Here is an 18,352-nt window from a genome sequence, read left to right as displayed (position 1 = left end):
TAGCTGTTTAGAGGCCAATAAAAAGAGCATAATACATGAAGTTATGGATATTTACATGGAAAAAAATTTCAATTCCTAAGTGTGAGTAAGGAATTTCCTAGTTAAAAGTAGAAGTTAATTCCTGTCTTCTGGCATTGCATTGAATCTAAGTAGTCGGTCAAATAATATTATAAACATGAACATAATAGAAAATGCAAGTGCAAAATTAGTATAGCTGTTTCTTGTGAAAATAGTGACTGTGTACAGATAGTCAGATGGCATGGCTGTTTTGTTGTCTGGGGCTTGGGTGGACAATTCACCCAGTGGCTACATAGGGTGGCATCCTGGTATGACCCTTGAGAACTTCTTCAGCATTGTGGAATCATCCCGGGCTCCTGTGCTTTGAACATTGTCATAGCTTGTATGTAGTTGCCTCCTCAAAGACTCATTGACTCATAGGTGGGGTTTCTGGAGCCGGCTGGTTTTAGTGCATGTGATCCTGTGATTAAATGTGTGTGATGCTATTTTAGTTCACATATCTTATCCTTTCCAGTGCCTGTTAATGTTTATTGATTCACTTTAAAAAGTGAGTTGAATATCACTTCCCATTTGGAATAGGACAGTATTTTTGTCCCTTTATGTTTTAGGTCCCAGTGAGAAGTCTGAGGGGACCAGAGTGGTGCAGTTGGGGACATGTCTGAGCCACGACCCTGATCCCACCCCATCAGCTGGGACCCACAGGGTCAGTGATAGATTCACCTGGAAAACAGCTGCATAGGCTCACAAGACACAGCTAGAGGTTTACCTAGATTTCATCAGTCAGTTAGCACAGATTCCAGGAAGAAGCTTGTGAGGACAAGAGATGAGCAGGTTGGAGCAGGTCCCAGCCAGGGCCCTTCCCAGACACCAGCAGTTTGGGCCCATAGGTTCCAGCCAATGGCCCACCTGGAAAAGAGCTACACAGGCATGCAAGCAACAGCCAGAGGCCTGCCCAGATTACATTTGAATTGGTGCAGTGGTGAGCAGCAGAGAAAAGGCCTCTTGGTGGCTTGCTGAGAATTGAAGACCACTAGGCAAGGAAAAGGTTGCCTCAAGCAAGGTGCAGTAAGTTGCGTGTTTTGAAATGAGAAGACATGTAAACTCGTTTCAAAACTGGACTTCAAGATCACCTAAGGCAACCGTAAAGGACAAGGAGATGGAACAATCTGATACTCAACCACCTGGACTCTCTGAGCTGGCAGTGAAAAAGGATCTGGAAAAAATGAAATCAGAAGTAATTTCTCAGTTAACAACCGAGATTGTGTCCATAGTGCAAGAAATGATTAATCACTCTCAAACAGACACAATAAAAAAAAGAGGAGCTGAGAAACATGATGGAACCCCAGCATAGGAAACAAGTGAAATCCATAAAACAGATGTAAACAGATATCCAGGAGATTAAAAATTCCATTGAAAGTTCACATAGCAGAATGAACCAGTGTGAGGACAGAATATTAGATACAGAAGACAGGATAGCAATTAGTGACCAAGAAAAAGTGTTTCTTAAAAATAATAAAGGAGAATGAGAAACCAATCCAGCAGCTACTAGACAATGCCAAGAATAATAATAGAAGACTGAGCAAAGTCAATAAAGAAACAGGAGAGTACAAATGACAGAAGTAAAGCAGAAAACTTCCCAATCAAGGGAAAAGAACTTCACATACAGATAAGTGAGGCATATAGGTCTCCAACTATCCATAATAAAAAATATCTGCCCCTAGGCATATAATAGTTAAGATTCCAGAAACTCAACAGATGAATAAAATTCTGCAAACAGAGGAAAAAAACGAAATCACATACAAAGGAAAGCCCTTCCGAATCACCACAAACTTCTCAACACAAACGCTGAAGTCAAGAAGAGCCTGGAGTGAAGTATTTAAAGCCCTAAAAGAAAACAACCTCCTACCCAGGTTGATGTACCTTGCAAAACTGTCTTTCAAAATTGATGGAGAAATAAGATACTTTCCTGACAAAGACCACCTGAGGAACTTCATAAATACAAAACCAGCACTCCAAAAATTTTTAAACCATATCCTGGGAAAAGACAAAGAGGATCACAACCCCAGGAATGAATCTATCAGGCACAACAAGAAATTAAATGAAAAGGGGATTGGGCTGGGGCTGACGAGGTCGCCAAAATGTCACAGTCCAAGTCCTGGAAGATCGCTATCCTGGGCTACCGGTCTGTGGGGAAATCCTTATTGATGATTCAGTTTGTTGAAGGCCAATTTGTTGACTCCTATGATCCAACCATAGAAAACACTTTCACAAAGTTGATCACAGTAAATGGACAAGAATATCATCTTCAGCTTGTAGACACAGCTGGGCAAGATGAATATTCCATTTTTCCTCAGACATACTCCATAGATATTAATGGCTACATTCTTGTGTATTCTGTTACATCAATCAAAAATTTTGAATGGATTTTAGTTATCCATGGCAAATTGTTGGTTATGGTGGGGAAAGTGCAAATACCTATTGTGTTAGTTGGGAATACGAAAGACCTGCATATGGAAAGGGTGATCAGTTAAGAAGAAGGGAAAGCTTTTGAACAATTTTGGAACATAGCCTTTTTGGAATCTTCTGCTAAAGAAAACCAGACTGCTGATGATGTTTTTAGAAGGATAATTTTGGAGGCAGAGAAGATCAGTGGGGCAGCTTCACAAGGCAAGTCTTCATGCTCGGTGATGAGTGCGACCATGTGGCCTGAGGACACTGGGCTATATTCTACCTGAGGAAACAGTCCCTGCCCCCCTCGGAGAAAACTCTGCTTCTTCTCTTCTGTTAACCTGAGATATGTCATTTGGGTCAGAGCCCCTTCCCTTTCAGATTATGTTCAACTCTGACTGTCCAAATGAGTTCACTTCCACTTTCAAATTTTAAGCAATCATATTTTAAATTTATATATTGTACTTCTTAATAATATTATGACCAAGAATTTTATTGGCATTAATTTTTCAGTGTAGTTTGTTGTTTAGAATAATGTAATCATAAAAATGATACATATTGGTACACTAATATTAACTAGACTTCAATATATCAGTGTTTATTTCATTGTGTTAAATGTATACTTGTAAATAAAATAGCTGCAAACCTTAACCCTTTGTTCTGGGCCTGATACTTTGGAGCCTTCCTGTGGCCCCAGGAGCACAGACAATGGAGCTGAGTGGCCATGGTTCATGAGGTCAGTGGCTGCTCACCTTGCAGGCTCATGACTGGAACACTCATATAGGGAGCCCCAGGCCCTGGTGGTGGAGCACCAAGTTCCCTGTTTGTGTCTGTTTTGCTAGTTGAAGATAAGGAGCTGTTACAAGACATATTTTGTCCCTCATCTTACTTAGCTTGATGTCCACATCAGGATAGAATTTAGAACATGATTTGCCTAGTGGTCATGGTAGCGCACACCCATACTCCCAATACTTTGGAGGTTGAGGCAGGAGGATCACTGTGAGTTCCAGGCCAGTCTGGACTACTTAAGTGAGACCTTGTCTTAAAAAAAGATTTGCCTGTCCACCTGTCCTCATTGCAGAAGGTCCCGTGGTTCAGAGAATGGGGAAAGCTACCAGCAGGTACTCGGTGTCAGGATTCAGCCTCACCTGCCTTGACTGCATCCTTGGCAGGGAGAGGGGCACCTGGGGTACAGGGCATGGGCATGCAGCTCTTACTCTGTCTGGTCAGACTTAGGGTTGAGCTGTGTATTTCATATAGGGTCCTTTCCCAGTTCAAGCTTCACAGGGTGGCTGTTTCTGACATTAAGCAGATGCTGCCTTTGTCTTATCATTTTGCTTTGCAATTAATTGATAGTAAAAAAGTTATGTTCTTAGAAAGAAAATAAATTAAATGAAAAGGGGGGAGAATTCAAGAAAAAGAAGAAGTCAGGACAAGGATAAGCCAATACATATTAGTTATAACCATCAATATTAATGGTCTCAACTCACCAATCAAAAGAAATAGACTGGCAGAATGGGTCAAGAAGAAGATCCAATAATATGCTGCACACAAGAAACACACCTAATTCAAAATCAGATCAGAGGGGAAATCAATGCAATGTAGACTAACAAAATGATACAAAAAATTTGCAAAGCAGAGTTGGTTCTTCAAAAGACTAAAAAATATTCACAAACCCTTAGGCCACCTTATCAAAAAAAGGAAAGAAAAGATCCAAGTTCATGCAATTAGTAATGAAAAGGGAGAAATTAGTACAGATCCAGGAGAAATCCAGAGGATCATCAATACCTACTTCTAGAACCTATATGCCAATAAGATGGAAAACACAGAAGAAATGGACAGATTACTAGATGCATATGAATTACCAAAGTTGAATATCAATCAATGAAATTGAAAATATAATTAAAAACTTACCTACTAAGAAAAGTCCAGGTCCTGATGTCTTCACTGCTGAACTCTACAAGACATTTAAAGAGGAACTATTGCCAGTAGTGTTTAATCTCTTCAATGAAATTGAAAGGGAGGCAATACTCCCAATTCATTCCTGGAAGCAAGCATCATCTTGATTGAAAAAGTAGAGAAAGACCCAACAGAAAAAGAAAACTATAGGTCAATCTCACTAATGAACATATGCAAAAATCCTCCATAAGATGCTGGAAAATAGAATGCAGAATGTCATCATGAAGATTATATACCCTGATCAAGTGGGATTCATCCCAGAGATGCAGGGATGGTTCAACATATACAAATCAATAAATGTAATACATTATATTAATAGAGGCAAGGACAAAAAACATATGATCATTTCAATAGATGCAAAAAAATATTCTACAAAATCTAACACATGTTCATGATAAAAAACCTTACAGAAAATTGAAATAGATGGTCTCTATCTCAACTTGATAAAAGTCATCTATGAAAAACTAACAGCCAATATCATACTAAATGGTCAAAAACTGAAATCCTTCACACTAAAATCAGGATCAAGACAAGGATGTCCCCTATCACCACTCCTGTTTTATATAGCTTTGGAAACATAAGCCAAAAAATTAGACAAGAGAAATAAAAGGAATAGAGATAGGAAGCAAGGAAGTCAAATTGTTTTTACTTGCAGATGACATGATACTCTAAGAAGACCCCAAGAACTCCATCAAATTCTTCTAGACTTAATAACCAAATTCAGTAGAGTAGCTGAATACAATATCAACACACAAAAATCAATAGCTTTTCTGTACATGAACAGCAGACTAATTGAGATAGGAACTACAGAAATACTCTTTTCACAATAGCATCCAAAAACATGAAATTCCTAGGAATCCACCTAACAAAATAAATCAAAAACCTCTACTCTGAAAACTATAGCACTCTGGAAAAAGAGATGAAAGAGGATCTCAGAAAACGGAAAGACATCCCTTGCTCCTGGGTAGGAAGAACCAATATAGTGAAAATAGTCATACTTCCAAATCTGCTATCTAGGCTCAATGCAATCCCAATTGAAATTCCAACAGCATACTTCACAGACCTTGAAAAAACAACCCAAAAATTCATTTGGAACAAGAACAGACCTAGAATAGCAAAAGTAATTCTAGGCAACAGAGACATGGCAGGGGGTATCACAATGCCCAACTTGAAACTATACTACAAAGCTACTGTGATAAAAATAGCATGGTACTGGCAAAGAAGGAGACCTGAGGACCAGTGGAACAGATTAGAAGATGCAGAAACAACTCCAGGCATACTTAGAGGCCTCATCTTTGACAAAGGAGAAAAATACTCTCACTGGAGGAAAGATTGCCTCTAATAAATGGTACTGGAAAAATTGGGTTTCTGCTTGCCAAAGATTATAACTAGACCTATATCTCTCACCATGCACTAAACTAAAATCAAAATGAATGAAAGATCTAAATATTAAAATAGAAATACTAAACTGATTGGAAGAGAGGTTAGGTAGAATACTTGAAGATATTGGTGTAGGAAAAGATTTCATGAACACAACCTCAGTTGCAAGTCAACTAGCACAATCAACAAGTGGAATCTCTTCTCATTAAAAAAGCTTCTGCACAGCAAGATAAATCACCAACAGAGATAACCCATAATGAAGGAAAAATTTTTTACCAGCTGCTTTTCAGTCAAAGTGCTGCTATCTAGAATATATAAAGAAGTTAAAAAAATCAGACCTCCCAAATTTAAATATCCAATCCAAAAATGGGCATCTGAAATGAACAGACATTTCTCAGACAAAGAAGTAGAAATAACAAGTATATTTCAAAAATGTTCAACATCACTGGTCATTGGAAAGATGCAAATGAAAGCAACCCTGGGATTCCACCTCACCAGAGATAGAATGGCTGCTATTAAGAAACCAACCAATAACAAATGCTGGCAGGGCTCTATGAAAAAAACCAACACTTCTCCACTGTTGGTGGGATTGTAGACTGATGTAATCTCTGTGGAAATCATTATGGAGATACCTCAAAGAACTAGGTTTAGAGATCCCATTTGACCCAGCTATTTCCCTACTGGGTATCTTCCAAAAAGAATAAAAGAATCATAATATTGCAGATAGGTAAATTAATTAGATATCTTTTAGTCAGTTAGACAGGCCCAGCCCACAAGGAGCCAACATGGGGGACAGTGAAGACACATTCACTGAAGGCCAGCATTGTAAAAGGAGAGAAACTACCACACCCATATAGGATGAATAGCAGGGATTGATATTCTAAATAGGTATCAATCACCTGGGTGGGGGGCCAAGGTCTTAACCCACCCCTTCTAGGAAATATCCCTCACCAACACTTACTGAAAATCTTTGTATGCTTGTTATGTGACTTACTCCCTCATTTGATCCCCATTTAATCAGTATTACCTGGGTGACTGCACTTGTAATCTTATTGGTCGGTCATGGTTTTGCCCCACCTCATGCCCACCTTGTAAATTTCTGTTGGGTCTTACAGTTTTGTTCCACTTTGTACCCACCTCATCACATAGCTTTGCTGTATAAAACATCTTTGAAAAGTGGGATGGGAGGGCAACCCACTTTCTGGTCCCCCTTCTGTTTCTCTTAGGCAGAAGCTTTCTTTCTACCAATAAATTTTTCCTACTCTTAACCTCCGTTGTTCCTAGAATTCATCCTTCAACTTCAGAGAACACGAACTGGCATTTAAGATATCTAGTAGGTTTGGGAGCTGTATCTCTTTCCCGATATCAATACCACAGTGATACATGTGCATCCATGTTCATAGCAGCACAGTTTGTGATGGCTAAAACTTGGAAGCAGTCCAATTTCCCATCAACTGGAGACTGGACAGAGAAGATGTGGTTTTTTTTTTTTTTTTTTTTTATAAAATGGAGTACTACTGAGCCATAGAGAATGAGAAAGTAAAGACATTTATAGCTAAATGGGTGCACACTGAGCAGATACTCTTAAGTGAAATAAATAGGACACACGTGTAAATACTGCATAGTTTTTCTGGTGTGAGAAACTGAAAGTGCAAATAAGGATCAAAAGGCATAATCGATAATGTGAAACAGGAAGAAAAGGTCCAACAATGAAGGGGAAGTGGGAGGGATAGGGTAAAGGAAAGAAGGGAATGGAATTAATATAAGCAAAAGAAAAAATGGAAACAAAGTCTTTGTAAATAGGGAGGGGTGGAGGGGTTGAAGGGAGGGCAGAGGAATGGGAACCAAGATAGATTATGTAAAGGTACCAATTTCCAGTGATGAATGCCATATTGTTTACCTAAAATGTACTAATAAAATTAATTTAAAAAATAAAGTACACAACACTGACATTATTTGCTTACTTAGTTTTATTGTAGGAACAACATTCGAAGGAAAACCTGACTTAGCATAGAGGGAGGAAGGCAGGAGTTATGATAGCATCGGTTTGTCCAGTTCCCATTGTGGCTCAGATAATACTTGTCTACATATTCTCACTTGTCAGAGTCTTAGAATGTAAATGGGATATTTTAGGGTCATAGTGAAAATGTCCTAGTTTTTCTCAGGCACCATACAAAAAGAATCCTAGAAGTAACCTAATTCAACTTCTGCATTTTATGAGGAAAACTGCCTAGGAATCAGATAGTTCTTGCTATGATTATTTGGCAAATAAAGGTATTGGTGGAATTGTCAAAAACTTTGGTGTTATTTTTTTCAGTTTAGTACCTAGAAAATTGAAATTCCCTCATGGCATTTTTCTCTTTTGTAGCTGAAGAGATCATGCAGATAACTCTTCACCATTCCCTTTCTTTTAGTTAATTGGACTATGTGAAATGAGTGTTATTGAAAAGCAAAGGGATGAGAATTTCCAAGCAAAACTCAATTACTTATGTGGTTCGTAAAGAATTTCCACCCAATATTCTTTAGTTTACATATACTGTTTCTGTTCCCTCATGTATTTTAAGAGGGAAAAGAAAACCCCCTGCTGTTGAGAGTATCTGTCCTATTTATTCAGGAAGGAAGGCAGGAAGGCCCCCAAGTGTCCAAGGCCAGCTCTGTTGTGGAAATGTGCACTTGAGCTCGCTCTGCAGGCCATCTCCATCTTCATCAGTGCTTGAGCTCCTACCCTGGAGTTTGTGGTAGTAAATGGGCTTCTTGCAAGTGATGTCCCAGGGCCTTCAGCTTCGGAACTGAAGTTGATCCCTGAATATTCCTGATTTATGCCCAACTTTCCATCCCATAAGCTAAGGATGACTGGCCCTGAGGATTGGCAGACCAGGCTAATAGGCGGGGTCTTGAATTTTCTCAGAAAGAATCTACCCATCCACCTAGTCAAGGAACCCGCCTGGTGAATGTTCTCCACTGTGAATAGGAACCTGTGAAATGACTCTCCTGTTTGCAGGGGCAGCAGGAGCCCTGCATTGGTTTTGGACAGACCCATCCAATTCACAGAAGGAAGTTCAAATGTTAGTATAGTCTCTATGCTTTTATTTGTGTTCCATATTAATATATCTTTTCCTTTCCAGTATCTGTTGATGCTTATTGATTCACTTTAAAAGCAATTTCCTGCCCCAGCACAGAGAAAGGGAGCCACTCCCACTGCCCAGGAGGAGGCTTCCGGGCCACCGTACAACCTCCACCCCCAGCACAGAGGAGATAAGCTACTGTTTGGGTGCCAACAGCAACCCCCCCTCCAGCTTGAAATGAGACGATGCATACAAAAGTCTCAAAACCAGACTTCCAGATCACTACAGCAACCCCAAAGGGAAATGAGATGGAACACTCTGATACTTAATAACCTGGACTCGCTGAACTGGCAACAAAAGAGGATCTGGAAAAAATGAAATCAGAAATAATTTCTCACATAACAGCAGAGATTGTGCTCATAGTGCAAGACATGATTAATAAATCTAGAGAGGACACAGATAAAAAAAAATAGAGGAGCTGAGGAACATGATGGAATACCAACATAGGAAACAAATGGAATCCATAAAACAGATGCAAACAGATATCCAGGAGATTAAAAACTCCATTGAAAGTATACATAGCAGAATGAGCCAATGTAAGGACAGAATCTGAGATACAGAAGATAAGATTACAATTAGTAACCAGGAAAAGAAACATTTCTTTAAAATAGTAAGGGACCACGAGAAATCAATCCAGCAGCTGCTAGATGATGCAAAAGAGAATAACATAAGACTGATTGGAGTCAATGAAGAAACAAGAGAGAGTGCAGACGACATAAAAAAAATGTTCACAGAAATGATGGCAGAAAACTTCCCAAGCAGGGGAAAAGAACTTGACCTACAGATAAGTGAGGCATATGGGACTGCAACTAGCTTTCATCAAAAAAAATCTACACATAGGCATATAATAGTTAAGATTCCAGAAACCCAACAAGAGAACAAAATTCTACAAGCAGTAAGAGAAAAGAAACAAATCATATACAAAGGAAAGCCCATCAGCATCACAGCAGACTTCTCAACACAAACCCTCAAGGCAAGAAGAGCTTGGAGTGACCTATCTCAAGCCCTAAAAGAAAACAGCCTCCAACCCAGATTGATGTACAATGCAAAACTATCTTTCAAAATTGATGGAGAATTAAGATACTTTCATGACAAAGAGCACCTTAGGAACTTCATTAATTCCAAACCAGGACTCCAAAAAATTTTAGACAATATCCTAGGAAAAGACAATGAGGATCACAACCCCAAGAAACCCAGCAAAATGAATCTGTCTGGTGTGACAAGAAATTAAACCCAAAAGGGGAGAATCCAACAAAAAGAAAAAGTCATGACAATGATAAGTCAGTATGTATCAGTTATAACCATCAATGCTGTTGGTCTTGACTCACCAATTAAAAGAAATAGACTGGCAGAATGGGTCAAGAAGCAAGATCCAACAATATGCTGCATTCAAGAAATACATTCAATTCAAAAAGAAACTCATAGACTGAAAGTTAAAGGGTGGAAAACAATACTCCATGTGCCAGGAATCCAAAAAAAAAAAAGCAGGAGTAACTATCTTTTTTGCAGATCAAGTGGATTTCAACCCAAAATCTGTAACACTTCTGGTCCCAAGAATTTCAGATAAATGATAGTTAACTTGTATGTACAAATCTATTGTGAACATGTGTTTTCATTCCTCTTAAGTGAAAACTTAAGAACAGACTGTTGGTTCTTAACAGTAATACAAGAAATTTCTATATTGTTTTCCAAAATGGTTTTGTCATTTTACCTTCATATTAGCAGTATTAGACAGTTCTAACTGGTTCACACCTAAGCTGACATTTGTTCTTTTAAAACTTTTAACTTCCTCTCCCTAGTGAGTCTATAATTCAATCTTATTATTGTACTGATTAGTATTTTTCTGATTCTAGTGTTGCACACCTTTTCTTGTGCTGTACTGGCTATTTATCATCTTCTTGTGTCTACTTTTTAATTGGGTTGTCTATTAATGAGCTGTAAGAGTTCTTTATATATTCTGGTCATAGGTTAATTGTAAATGTGGTCAGTTTAAGGACTACTTTTCATTTTCTTAACGATTAAAGTTCTAAATTTTGATGAACTCTCATTTATCAATTTCTTTCTTTTATATGTCATGTTTTTTGTACCCTAGGAAATTCTTGCCTACCCTAAATTCATGAACATTTTCCCTTATAATTTCTTCTTAAAGTTTTATAGTTTTAGTCTTTCATATTTAGGTTCATAGATCCTTTCAAGTTATTTTTATGTATGTAAATAAGGGGTTGAGTTCAATTTTTTACATACAGATACCATGTATTCTAGTACCATTTGCTATAAACACTATGTTTTCCTCTGCTATTGAGTTGAGTTTATGTTTTATAAAATGTTAATGTTAAATAATCTTTCAAAACTCAGTGGACCATATATATGTGGTTCTATTTCTAGATTCTTTGTTGTATTCCACTGATCTATATGTCTTTCCTTATGCCAACACTGCCTTGATTATTGTAGCTTTAGAGGAAGTCTTAAAATTAGGTAATAAATGTCTCCCAATACTTTTTTTTCTTTTTCTTTTTACTTTTCTAGGTCCTTTGTACTCCTACATAACTTTTAAATTTCAGTATCCAATTCTCCATTTATAGTAAGTATACATAGACCTGAATTTTTGTATATACCTTGTGTTTTCTAATCCTGTTAAATTCAAATACAAGTTCTAGGGGCTCCTAGAGATTTCTTAGTATTTTCTCTGTAGATGATCATTTCATCTATATATAAAGATTTTACTTATACCTTGCCAATTGTTTGCTAATTGAGCCATTTTATTGCCAGACTATTTTGGTTTGGACCTAGGTTTCAAAGTTTAATGAACAGGTGAAGAGTAGGCATATCTGCCCTTGTTCCCCACCTTAGGGAGAAAACATTGTATGTTTTCCATTCATATAAGGCATTTTTCCTGGAAGTATGGAGTACATGGCTTATCTGTTGAGAGGTTTCTGTTCTACTTCTAGTTTCCTGATAGCTTTTACTATGAACAGATGTAGAATTCAGTCCAAAACTTTTTCTGCAACTACTGACAGGATCATAGGGCTTTTCCTTTCCTCTGTTAAAATGATATCTTATGGGGGTGGATCTTCCAATGCTGAATCTTCCAATGCTGAATCAACACTGCCATCCCTATAATAAAACCGCTTTCTGCATACTGCCAGATCTGGCTTCTAATAGTTTGTTTTGTTAAACAAATTTTTATCTATATTCATACTTTTTTCTTCTATTATCTTTATCTAGTTTTAGTATTAGCACAATGTTGATTTCCTAAAATGAGGGGAGAAGTGTTCCTTCTTTCTTCTGCTTTAAATATTTGATATAATTTATCAGTTAAAATATATATGAACCTGTTGTCACAGAGATAGGTTTTCAAGCTAGGAATATACTTTCTTTAATAGGTGTTATTCAAATTTTATATTTCCTCCAGAGTTAGTTTCATTAATTTGTCTTCCAAGGTACTTCTTAGAAGTTGTCAAATTTATTTCAAAAAAGATTTTTGTAATATCCTTTCTATGTCCTTTTAAATTCTGTAAAATCTGTGATAATTTCCTGTAAATTTTGATACTGTAATTTTAAAATATATGGTTGATATCGTGTGATAGGAGGAAAAGGTCTAAAGGAGTAGGCGAAGTGGGAGGGGTAGGGGAAAGGAAAGAAGGGAAAACAAAAAATATGAGAAAAGAAAAAAATGAAAACAAGTCTTTGCAAACAGGGAAGAGTGGAGTAGGTGAAGGGTGGGCAGGGGAAGGGGCAAAAAAATAAGAATCAAGATACATCATGTAAAGGTACAAGATCCCAATGATGAATTTGACTGTATTTTATAACTAAAATGTACCAATGAACTTAATGGAAAAAAGTTTCCTGACAGAGGTGAAGATCACTCCCCAGTATAAATAGGACACTGTTTTTTAATCTCTTTTAGAAAGCTACTTCTTTCTATTTCTGACAAATAACAAGCTGAAGTTTATGAGGTATGATAGATATGGGGTGAATATTTAAACTGAAGGAAAGTGTTTTACAATTAAAGACCTATTGCCTGCCCTGAATCCTCCTGAAAATATTCTCCCTTGCTTACACTCTTACATTTTTGCCATTTTCTGATGAAGTTTTGAATGTTCTTTTTCATAAGGCCTCAATTGCATGGTTGCAGCTGCCTCAATGTCCTGAATAATTTCAAAAGATTTACTTTTTGTGATCATTTTCAATTTGGGGAAGAAGCAGAAATCATATAACGCCAGATCTTATGAATCTGGTGAATGAGGGAACATCATAATGTTTTTCTGAGCCTGCTTTTCATGGGATTGCAATCTGAAGAAGCATTCTCTACATCTCTTATCGCATCTGGTGAAGACACACAAGAGGACTCTAGAACTGCTTCCAAACTGTAAGAAGGATGCAGAAAGTGCATTTGATACAAGATTGAGTATGTTCAAGGGGATTTGTGGCAATGTGTTTTTCACTGTCATAATTATATTTAAACACACATTGTAATTTTCCTTCATGCTTTGTATTATTATTTGAGATGATATAAAATTTTAATTTTAGGGACTAAAAGAATTTCCAAGATAATTTACATTCCTATGGCATGCAAACCACAGTTCATTCCCTCTCTTGGCAACTCTCGCCATCTAGGAGGCTGGGATTTACTGGAACAGGTCACAACCTCCCTTGGATTATCCATGAGCTACATTTGGAATTTTTCTGCTAAACTCAACTCCTCCTGCGGGAACCAAGAGCAGGTGCTGCCTTTGAGCAGAAGCAAAGTTTCTTTGAACTAATTTTCATATTGCATGCTTAGACAGTAGTCCAGTTTGTGCAATGCAATTTTAAAGGCAGTTTCAGGGACCTGTGAGGAGTGGGCTCTAGGTCAGATCTCAGAGATGTGGGCCAAGGTTCCCCTGCTTTGGATGCTGCTGCTTTTGGTTCCAGGTGAGTCATGTAGGCAAGTGTTGTATACACTCACTGTGGTCATCATTTCTCTCTGCTTCTCTGGGTTCTTGATCACTAGAATTAAGGCATTTTTGTAAGTTTTAAGTTTCCAACCCATCTTTTATTTGTTGTTGTTGTTAATCAGTGTCACCTGTGCATGTGTTAATAGGTCTCACTGGGACATAGAGATGGTCTCAGTGATGGTTGGTTGTGTGTGTTTATCATTCCAGGCTACACTGGGGAGGTAGTGGTGATTCAGTCTACAGCCTCCTTGACTGTGTCTCCAGGACAGAAGGCCACCATCTCCTGCAGGGCCAGCCAGAGTGTTAATGCTTATGGTATTGGGCTTATGCACTCATATCAGCAAAAGCCAGGACAGCTTCCCAAATTAATGATCTACCACACATCAAATCCAGAACCAGGGGTTCTGACTAGTTCAGTGGCAGTGGGCCAGAGACAGACTTCACCCTCACCATTCACCCTGTGGAGGCTGAGAATGCTGGGAACTATTACTGCCAGCAGGGTAAAAGTGCAACTCCTACAGAGCTCTAGGTCTAAACAAAAACCTCCCCAGGCAGCTTCTCACTGAGGCTCTACCTTGCAAATGCTTCACTTTCCCCAGGCAGGCAGCTCTTTTTTGTGTTTCTAGGCTTGTTTGGGTACGGGGATCAAAGTATCAAGTGTGGTCATGCTATGTGTTTTATATGCTCAGGGTTTTGTTACTTAAGACCTCACAGTTACTATTTCTCCTAAAGCTTTCATTTTAATGAGGGGGGGGGAAGATAATAAACTAAGAAAGAACATTTCTGATGCTTTTCCTACCCTTCTTCTTTCAAGCATTTCTCCCTGAAGCAGTGGACCATGGACACCTGTGTCCACTTCATGTTTCCTTGTCCTTCAGCCTTTCAGCATGCACAGAGTCATAGGGAGAAGGAACATTTGGTGCAATTGAACATGGTTGTTCCTTATAAAAATAAAGTCAAATGTGGTCTTATTAATACCCAGGTATACTTCTATTCATCTTTTGATGAAGGACATTGGTCTTTCAATCCACCATATTCCTGCAAGTTGGAATCACCCAACACACAGGTGAGTGAGGAGATTCAGCACTCTGTCAGCATATGGGAAAATAAACCTGAATCACACAGAGTAGAACATCTTTTACTATGTTTAATAATTATTTTGGTGATGATCACTTTCTTCTACTTTTCTCCATTTTTCTTAATTATAAGATTTTCTGGACATAGGAAAACTACTAATCAGTTTTTATTATTTCTCTCAGTTCTATTATGACTATTCCTTTAATCTCTCATATTTTCCTTCTGAATTCCTTAATTCAGGGCTCCCATTATATGTGGTGTGATCAAAAGACAGAGCGCATGTCTGCATGGTCTGACAGTTCATCAATACATACCAACCTATGTGAATTCCTTCTTTATCCCACCTATTTTCACACAATGTTTGAGCCAACAGTTCCCAACCCCAACTAAGGAACACTCTATAGACCCCAAGGTGGCTGTAACAGCCAATGTGGGGCTGCTACCTGAACTTTCCTAGGTGCTTCTTTCTTCACATAGATTGGGCCACACAGAGCTAATCCTAGATCTTGAATCATGTCCCTGCATAGCAGGTGGAAGAAATTTGGTGATCAAATAATATGCAGGTTTAGAGAACATAGTAGATTAGAAAGTTTAAATCAGCATTTTGTAAATAAGATTCTTCTACATTTGAAGACAGTGGCTTGCCATAAAGTTGGTGAAGAGCATGAGGAATATTCTGAGACACCCAGGGAATATCAGACATGTATGTGCACAACAATATGCTGATTTTGGAAGGGAAAACTTTTAAGCTCCTGATGTATGAAACTTCCAATTTTCATTTAGGAATCTCATCAAGGTTCAGTGGCAGTGGATCTGGGATGGATTCTTCTCTAGCCATCACCAGCCTTGAACCTAAAGATTTTGCAGGTTTTTATTGTCAACATAGCAGTAGTTACCCTCCTACAGTGACACAAGCCACAGTGTAAACTTTTCAGGGAAGTAGAAGTGTGAGGCTGGGCTGCTCCAGCTGCCTGTGCTGGTACCTGCACCTGCTGAGAGCATTTCTCAGGTGCATCCAGGAGATGAAGCTCACTGGGAGGTTTAGGTAGAAGGTATCAGGGAGGCTTCTCTGCACCCTCACTTTCTTTGAATGCCTCCTGCCCAGCCCCAGCATAACAGACACAACAATTCTGCTCCTTATGGAACAAAGGACAGAGATTTATTTATAAATTAAAAAAAATTTGTTTAATTCTTTTGGAAAAACATTGGTCACCATTTAACAGACAGCAGCAACAAAATTCACCCAGTTTACATGCACCAACAAGTCAATAAATTGTAATACATGAACAACACGAATTTCAAACAAACATTGCTAAAGAGGTTCACACTGCATTTACCATAGGTTCAGTGCTCCTAATAGAGAAATAACTACCATGAGAAACAAGGAGTCCCAGTTTCAATCTGAAATAAGATTCCGTGGGTAAGTAACATGAAACAGTGGCAATAGATCATTAGGTGAAAAGGAACCATTCTTCAGAAATCGCTTGTGCAAAACATCATATAAGAGCAGGACAAATCCTGAAAAATGTACACCTCCAGTTAATGACAGAAGGACTTTGTGTTTTGAAAATTAATTCTCTAAATAATTCCATTTTTTGTGACTGTAAAATAAAGTATCTTTCAGTATGAATGTTCCATATTCCATATTTTGGCCACATAAATAATTCTGCAGTTTTTCAATTAAACTGACAGATTATGATAACTATTTTGCAAATAATATAAATTTCTTTAATAGTAGAACTTGATTATTTTTAAGAACAAAAAAGAAAACAAAAGTTCTTTCTAAACTTATAGGCCAAATTTCTGGATATGGGGACTTCATAAGAAGTTAAGCATCAAAAAAAAAAAAAAATTAAACAGAAAATTAGGGACAAAAGCATTTATACATTTACCAAAAAAATTAAGTACTCTAATCATGATAGGATCAATAATAGATAATGTGATAGACTGAAAATCTGATGTTAAAAGATAAATATTTTTGGTGTTCATATGTGATATTATATGAAAGATATAAAATAAAATTCTTTTTAAGATCTCAAGTTATATAATCTTTTTTTTTGTTAAATTCTTTTATTGCTACATTTTAGGTATACAACACAATTACATTTCTCATTGGGAATTGTACCTTTACATAATGCATCTTGGTTCTTATTTTATCCCCATTTCAAGCCCTCCCTTCACCCCCTCCACCCTTACCTATTTGCAAAGACTTTATTTCCATTTTTTCCATTTCTCATCATTTTTTCCTTTCCCTTCTTTCCTTTCCCCTGCCCCTCCCACTACCCCTACCCCTTTGGACCTTTTCTTCCTATTTTGCATTATCGATTATTCATTCTATTCATTGGTACATTTTAGGTATACAATATAATGACATTCATCATTGGAAATTGGCACCTTTACATAGTCTCTCTTGGTTCTTATTTTTCACCCTTGCCCAGCCCTCCCTTCAACCCCTCCATTCCTTCCTATTGACAAAGATTTTGTTCCTATTTTTCCATTTTCTCATATTAATCCCATTCCCTTCTGTCCTTTCCCCTAGCCCTCCCACTTCCTTCCCCTTTGCCCCTTTTCTTCCTATTTCACATTACCTATTATACATTTAGTCCTTATTTACACTTTCAGTTTCTCACACCAGAGAAACTATTCGGTATTTACACGTGTGTCCTATTTATTTCACTTAAGAGTATCACCTCAAAGTGCATCCACTTAGCTATAAATGTCTCTAATTTCTCATATTTTATGGCTGAGTAGTACTCCATTTTATAAAAAAATCACATTTTTTTTATCCAGTCTCCAGTTGATGGGCATTTGGGCTGTTTCCAAGTTTTAGCTGTCACAAACTGTGCTGCTATGAACATGGGTGCACATATATCACTGTGGTATGATTCTTTTAATTCTTTGGGGAAGATCCCCAGCAGTGGAATAGCGGAGTCAAATGGGACTTCCAGTCCTAGTTCTTTGAGGTATCTCCATACTGATTTCCACAGTGCTTGCACCAGTCTACACTCCCACCAGCAGTGGAGCAGGGTTCCTCTTTCCCCACAGCCCCGCCAGCATTTGTTATTGGTTGATTTCATGATAGCAGCCATTCTTTCTGGAATGAGGTGGAATCTCAGCATTGTTTTCATTTGCATCTCTTGAATGACCAGTGATGTTGAACATTTTTTCATGTATTTATTTGCTATTTCTATTTCTTTGTGGGAGAAATGTCTGTTCATTTCAGATGCTCATTTTTAGATTGGGTCTTTAAATTTGGGAGGTCTGATCTTTTTAAGTTCTTTATAGATTCGAGATAGTAGACCTCTGTCTGAGGAAAAGCAAGTGAAGATATTTTCCCACATTGTGGGTTGTCTCTTCACACTGCTGGTGGTTTCTCTTGCAGTGCAGAAGCCTTTTAATAAGAAGAGA

The 18,352-nt window shown here is 37.8% G+C and overlaps 1 pseudogene and 1 gene segment (V, D, J or C); one reads left to right on the top strand and one right to left on the bottom strand.

Annotated features, from left to right (window-relative positions):
• LOC101714356 (immunoglobulin kappa variable 4-1-like) overlaps positions 1–18,352 on the bottom strand; it is a 411,261-nt gene that overhangs the window by 243,344 nt on the left and 149,565 nt on the right.
• LOC101721331 (GTP-binding protein Rheb pseudogene) lies at positions 2,131–2,784 on the top strand (annotated as a pseudogene).

The sequence above is a fragment of the Heterocephalus glaber genome, unplaced genomic scaffold (genome assembly GCF_053883595.1).
Source record: "Heterocephalus glaber isolate CG9 unplaced genomic scaffold, H.glaber_assembly_v1.0 deba00000470, whole genome shotgun sequence".
Classification (NCBI taxonomy): Eukaryota; Metazoa; Chordata; class Mammalia; order Rodentia; family Bathyergidae; genus Heterocephalus; species Heterocephalus glaber.
Note: the sequence above shows the minus strand (reverse complement) of the source record. Positions and strands in the feature narration are given on the sequence as shown.